General features: G+C 41.9%; 1 non-coding gene across 1 annotated transcript; it reads right to left on the bottom strand.

The window, feature by feature from the left end:
- Positions 1–3,483: 3,483 nt before the first annotated feature.
- On the bottom strand, positions 3,484–3,617 carry LOC128576651 (small nucleolar RNA SNORA70). The gene has a single exon (XR_008377478.1). It is a non-coding gene; the product is annotated as a small nucleolar RNA SNORA70 (small nucleolar RNA).
- Between the last annotated feature and the right edge of the window lie 3,761 nt (positions 3,618–7,378).

Below are 7,378 nucleotides of genomic sequence, written 5' to 3'. Positions count from 1 at the left end.
GACTCCATCTCAAAAAAAAAAAAAGAAAAGAAAAGAAAAGAAATACTTAACGAGAGAAAGAAGAGCAACAATCTTCATATATTTTTCAGACACTCCACATAATTGGCTGAAAGCTTGATTCTTTCTTTCTTTCTTTCTTTCTTTCTTTTTTTTTTGAGACAAAGTCTCACTGCGTTGCCCTCGGTAGAGTGCAATGGCATCACAGCTCACAGCAACCTCTAACTCTTGAGCTCAAGCGAACCCCTTGCCTTAGCCTCCTGAGTAGCTGGGACCACAGGCACCTGCCACAATTTCTGGCTATTTTTTTGGTGCAGGTGTCATTGTTCTCCAGCTGCCCCCTGGGCAGGGTTCAAACCCACCAGCCTGGGTGTATGTGGCTGGTGCTGTAACCAGTGTGCTACAGGCACCGAGCCAAAGCTCATTCTTTCAAAGGAACCATGCCATTTTCATTACCACTCAAAAGCTTCCAGTGTTCTGCAAGTGTTTCTTTTTATCTCTTCTACCGAGTGAGTCAAAGGGACATGACATCCTACATATTGCATCTATACTGTAAATTTTTGTATCAGTTACATATTCTCTTATATTCTTCATTAGTAATTTCTTGCATATAAGTCTTGGCATAGAAATAAAATTACTGATCTATGGGCAGGGATCATACCATTCGTGTCTTTCCTGTCTCTTCCTAGACCTAGGAGTGAGGTCAATAATGATCATTGCTGTGTCCTCAGACATGAAGAAGCACTCAGCTCAAACTCAACACTTGGTTTCTCACTTGATCTCTCTTTCTCTCTCCCACACCCATACTTGTAATGAACAATTAAAATATAAATTGCACAAAACTCATACTCACTTTCATCTTTTCTAAAACATAGCCTATGGAAAAAAAAAAAACATAGCCTATGAGGTAGTGCTGTTATTCAGAAAAACAAGTACAACTGAGTGAGTAACTCTATAGTTTGGAGCTTAAGAGAGATTCTGGACTGAATTTGTAAATTTTAGAAGTATGGTCCCTACCTTCTTTAGAAATAATTTCTCCTGCAAAAAACTCATTTGTAAAGGCAAGCATTACCTTTGGTAGGTAAATTTTAACTATAAAAGATATTGATTGCTTATGAAGAAAGACAGAGTCTGCCACACTTACAGTGACCAGAGCCATAAACAATGGCATCAACTTCTTTCAGCTGGGTTCCCTAAGCCGCCACCCAAACAGGACCCCACGGTGACAGCAGGCTCCGTGTTGGTAGCCTGGACTAGCTTCACTCACCTCAGGGAATTTCTTTTTCTGCACATATTCAGCGGTGGATGCATCAGAATACTTGGCATAGCCTCATTTAGGCTGTAAATCTTTCCTTTCTTCTTAATCTTTACATATTTTTCCACCAGGACAAATTCAACAAGAGCCTAGGAGGATGAACAGAGACAGCAGGAATAAGGGAGGAGCCAGGGAACAGCAGCCAACAGCACACTGCACAGCACCCAGGGCATTAGTGGGTGAAGCCTGCTGGAGAAACCAGGGTTTGCTGTGGTCATTCTGGGAGATGGTCCAGGGGTGTTTTCATGAATGGCAGAAAGGACAGTGATGATTTGGGGCCTACGCAGCCACAACATGAGAAGCAAAATAATTCAAAGGAAAGAGGCCTGGCATGTTCTTTTTTTTCCTTTGCCCCTTCCACTGGCACTGAGACCACTCACCTACAAGGACCCTGACCATACAAATGTCCCAGTTCCTCATCGCCAGATTAATGTTTTCAGGAGAATTGGGGCCATCAGCAATGAGAGGAAGAAGTTACCTTGATGCATGAAGGATGCTTGTTTTGACCATTAAATTGTGGGCCAGCTATGTTGTTTAATGATTTGGTTTTGGAAACCACTAAAGTCTCTGTATATCAACACTCTTACCTGGGGGAATAAATTCCTTCAGTCAGAAACTGGGTTCACGGGGCGTAAGAACCAAGTTAGTAAACTCTAAAGGCATCCTCAAACTTATTAATAAAATTGTACCAAGTGCCCTGCAGTCCCTGAGGGTCATGTGGTCAACACCTGCAGGGCATTGCTCCAGCACCCCTTTATCTAGTTCTGGCCCCTAAGGATGTGGTCAGCTAGCTGCAGAGGTCACCTTAAACTCTGGTGACTCTCTAAGTCATTAGGAGGAGCATCAGGGCCTAGAATCCAGATCTATTTTGATGACTGACAAAGACTTTAAGAGACTCTCCAAATGACGGTTCACAGCTGGCAGCTAGAGCTAAAGATTCACAAGGAACACTGAAGATACTTCCAGAATGGAAGGAGGCAAGGCCACTCTGACCATGTCTGAAATAAGACAATGACAAGTATACTCAACAACCACAAAAATCACTACGCATTCCTCTCTCTGCCTAACATCAGTGATGATGGCTCCTTCACCAATGAGTCTCTACTCTCACTTTCATCTTCCTGCCTCCTAGATAAAAAGTATTAAGACATCTAATCATTAATTGCACCCACTTCCAAGTCACATCTGATCCAGAAGAGATCCTCTCTTCCTAAAATCCTTGAAATCACCAAGCCAACACTCAGGTGTCGAATAAGCCCAGGCAGACTCCTTCTCAGCACAGTGCCCCTGATTCCTCTGGGGGCATCCCCCTGGCCCAGTGAGCCCAGCTTCTCTTTATTATAATTTTGCTCTTGATGGTCTTTGGTTCATGAGCTTTATTAACTCACTGTGGGCTTCTGTTGCTTTGGAGCAGTCCAGCACTGTTTTCACTTCTGAAAAGCACCCTAACTTCCACTAAAGAATTAGCTCTTTTCATTCATGCCAGTCTAGGAAGACTCACGTATGGGCCTCTTCTAGTCCAAGGTCAGACATTAGCTTGAAAATTAGATACTCATTGGCATTTGAAACCTGAGTGAGAAACAGAACTTGTGGTGGTTTCCAGACCAGACTGGCCAGGCTCTGAGACCACTCCTGAACTCCCTGTTTTGGGGCCCTCCAGACCTGTCCATGTACAGCAGCCTAAATCTTCAACATGCCCATTAATTGAGCAGGGTCAACTTCTCTCTTGCTTTTTTTTTTTTTTTTTTTTTGGACAGGAAGTAGGATTTATTACTGGTAGGCACAAATGACAGGCAACACAGTATAAGTCCTCATGAGTGCAGGGCTCACCACTTGTCCAGGGCCATGACTGGGGATGTATTTGACCCCACAGACATCTGGGATGAGTTGCTTCTCAGCCACCATGTTTTCACATTTATCAAATTTAGATTTAAACTTGGTAAAACCCCACTTCCTGGAGATGTGAATCTTCTGGAGGCCAGAGAACTTGAACTTGGCCCTGCAAGTCACATGCTCCTTATTCTGTAGTTTGGTGCAGAGGGACATGATGACTTGACCAGTGTGAACCCTGGCCACAGTGCCCTGGGACTTTCCAAAGGTACCACACATACCTATCTGGACCCTAGATTGTGGACAGCACAAGTTCTAACACATGAACAGGTATTGGAAAGAAATGTCTCCTAGGTCCCTTAGAGGAACCCATAAAGCAAAAGGCTGCATACACTACCAAGGAGGCTGCCGTTTGCAGGCATTGCACACCAGGCCCCCATAAGGAAAGGAACATGGTTGGCTTAATTAGCTGCAGTTGTCTCTTGCTTTTCACCGAAGAGCATGGAGGATGCACAACAGTCATCTAAACAGTGGTAGTCACCAGCCCGTCGGCATGGAGGAGCCCATTCTGCATTGGTGTGGGCCACAAAGGGCCCGTTTATCCACCCCTGGGCCCGCGTATGGGAACTCTCAGGCTCCTGGAACATTGTTTCCTGCTGTGGGGTGGCAGTGATGCCTTACTACACTCTGGAAAATATGTCTCTTGGTGACATATTGTTGTCTCTTGTGTGACCACCACAACCACTGATGATTAACGTGGCCCCCACACACTTTGGTAAGAGGCACCAGATCCTTGTCACTACAAAGCAGTATCTCCCGTTTGTAATGAGCACCTTGATATTGAGTCTCTCTTTCATGGGGAGTGTGGTTAACAGTAGGTGGTCCCTCTGCCCTCACAGAACATGTGTTCTGGCATCATCAAGTTATGAGCCCTGCAAGCCCACAGGTCAGACAGGTTCTAGGCACCCCACCAAGGATCTGTATCCTGTGTGACCCTGCTCATAACCTGCTGGCTGCCCTCCATGGCCTCTCTCTGTGACAATTGCCATAAGCTACCTCAGCTTGACATCAGCATCCAAACAGGCCCTAAGCCTCAGACACTGGATCTTTGCTGCAGTACCCTTATAAGTACTAATATGATCCAGAGGGTTTTCAGGCTAATAAACAGATTAGAAAAGATTATGCTTTAGTTCATCTCTTTTTATGTCACACAGACAAGCTCTGGTGCCCCTATGTGTCTAGAATGGGCCTATCATCATGATTGAAGACAGGAAGCAGAGGTTCTGTGCCTGTGACTCCTTGCATTGGGTCCCTGAGTCAAAGACACCTCCTGCTGCCTTTAGAACTGCTCAGAAGGTTCTGTAAATATTTTGCTTGCATTCCACATAGTGTGTTCCAAATTTAGGAACAGGTTAAACACAAAATAGCCTGAGGGTGACTCCTGACACCCAAGTCATCAGTTTGACCTTGGAAAAGTTACTTACCCTCACTTTTTTCATCTGAATATAGGAATAATAGTAGCACCTGCCTCCCAGGGCTGCTGTAATATTTAAATACATCATAGATTAAAAATTCCATAGAACATGTATCTACATTACTACCACTTATTAAAAACTATATAGCTAAAAAAAGACTATATAACTGTCAGCTGTTGTTCTAGAACAATTGTTGGAAAACCACTTTAATGTCTGATAGTAACATTTATAAAACATAAAATGTCTTTGAAAATAAGGGCAAATTGGGGCATCAGCCAACTGCACAGCAATGGGTCTTGGTTTAGATGTAAAATTATTTCTATTTGAAAGTTCCTAGTGTCCATACTGCAAACTCCATTCTGTCAGTTAACTGTCCTGTTTTGAAATCTGCCAACTCCCTTCATTTTACATGAATGTATTAACAGGCAAAGTCTACGAAGGCTGGAAAGTGTGTATGATCAGGGCTGTATCGCCACTGCAGCAGTGGTGCTTTGTGAGATAGTTTAATAGATGGTAATAAACATTTGTAAATCAGAATTAAATTAAGGACTGACCTTTCATGTGTGTAACCACAAGAGGCTTTGAAATGGCCTTCAGTCAACATTATTTGAGTTTTCACAAGACCTGACTATACCTGGCAAAGCATCCAGCATTTAAAGGTGAAATTCACAGGTCATTGTACAGATGCTGCTGCTCTAAAGAATCCGAGCTTCATGCTTCTGTCTGGACATAGATGGCATTGTCATTCTTAAATTATGGAGTTCCCATAAATTAAAAAGGTTGAATCCTTAAGGACAGGATCTGAGTTGATACAATAGACTCTATAGACCTCCCTATTCCAAAGTGCCCTCACTTGGACAGAGGACTTTCGCATTTTCTTTTTTTTTTTTTTTTTAGTGAATTCATTTATATATGGCTATATTTTTTTTTATTGAATCATACCTGTATACATTGATATGATCATGGGGCATCATACACTCGCTTCATAGACCATTTGACACATTTTTATCACAATGGTTAACATAGCCTTTCTGGCGTTATCTCAGTTACTGTGCCAAAAAATTTACATTCTACATTTACCAAGTTTCGCAAATACCCCTGTAAGATGCACCACAGGTATGATCCCACCCATCCCCCTCCCTTTACTCACCACCCCCCTCCCTTTCCCGCTTCCCCCTATTGTTAGGTTGTAACTGGGTTATAGCTTTCATGTGAGAACCCCAAATTAGTTTCATAGTAGGGCTGAGTATATTGGATATTTTTTCTTCCATTCTTGAGATACTTTACTAAGAAGAATATGTTCCAGCTCCATCCATGTAAACGTGAAAGACGTAAAGTCTCCATCTTTCTTTAAGGCTGCATAGTATTCCATGGTATACATATACCACAATTTATTAATCCATTCGTGAATCGATGGGCACATGGGCTTTTTCCATAATTTAGCAATTATGAATTGGGCTGCAATAAACATTCTGGTACAAATATTTTTGTTATGTTGTGATTTTTGGTCTTCTGGGTATATGCCCAGCAGAGGGATTACAGGATTGAATGGCAGATCTATTTTTAGATCTCTGAGTGTTCTCCATATATCTTTCCAAAAGGAATGTATTAATTTGCATTCCCACCAGCAGTGCAGAAGTGTTCCCTTTTCTCCACATCCACGCCAACATCTCTGGTCATGAGATTTTGTGATATAGGCTAGTCTCACTGGAGTTAGATGATATCTCAAAGTAGTTTGGATTTGCATTTCTCTGATGATTAAAGATGATGAGAATTTGTTGATATGTCTGAAGGCCGTGCGACTGTCTTCTTCAGAGAAGTTTCTCTTCAAATCCCTTGCCCAGCCTGCGATGGGATCCCTTGTTCTATTCTTGCCTGTAAGTTTGAGTTCTCTGTGATTCTGGTTATTAAACCTTTGTCGGAGACATAACCTGCAAATATATTCTCCCATTCTGTGGGCTGTTCGCTTGCTTTACTTACTGTGTTCTTGGCTATGCAGAAGCTTTTTAGTTTGATCAAGTCCCAGTAGTGTATTTTTGAAGCTGCTTCAATTGCCCGGGGGGTTCTCCTCATGAAATACTCACCCAGACCAATTTCTTCAAGGGTTTTCCCTGCATTCTCCTCTAGTATTTTTATACTTTCATGTCCTAAGTTTAAATCTTTAATCCAATGAGAGTCTATCTTAGTTAATGGTGAAAGGTGTGGGTCCAATTTCAGTCTTCTGCAGGTTGCCAGCCAGTTCACCCAGCACCATTTGTTAAATAGGGAATCTTTTCCCCATTGAATGTTTTTAATTGGCTTGTCAAAAATCAAATAGCGGTAAGTAGCTGGATTCATCTCTTGGTTCTCTATTCTGTTCCAGATATCTATTTCTCTGTTTTTGTGTCAATACCATGCTGTTTTGATCACTATCGATTTGTAGTAAAGTCTGAGGTCTGGTAGTGTGATTCCTCCTGTTTTGTTTTTATTTCTGAGTAATGTCTTGGCTATTCGAGGTTTTTTCTGATTCCATATAAAACGACGTATTGTTTTTTCAAGATCTTTAAAATATGACAGTGGAGCTTTAATAGGGAGCGCATTGAAATTATATATTGCTTTGGGTAGTATGGACATTTTGATAATGTTGATTCTTCCCAGCCATGAGCATGGTATGTTTTTCCATTTGTTAACATTTTCAGCTATTTCTTTTCTTAGAGTTTCATAGTTCTCTTTATAGAGATCTTTCACGTCTTTTGTTAGGTAAATTCCCAAATATTTCATC

Source organism: Nycticebus coucang, chromosome 24 (assembly GCF_027406575.1).
Source record: "Nycticebus coucang isolate mNycCou1 chromosome 24, mNycCou1.pri, whole genome shotgun sequence".
NCBI classification, from domain to species: Eukaryota; Metazoa; Chordata; class Mammalia; order Primates; family Lorisidae; genus Nycticebus; species Nycticebus coucang.
This window is presented reverse-complemented; position numbering and strand designations above follow the sequence as displayed.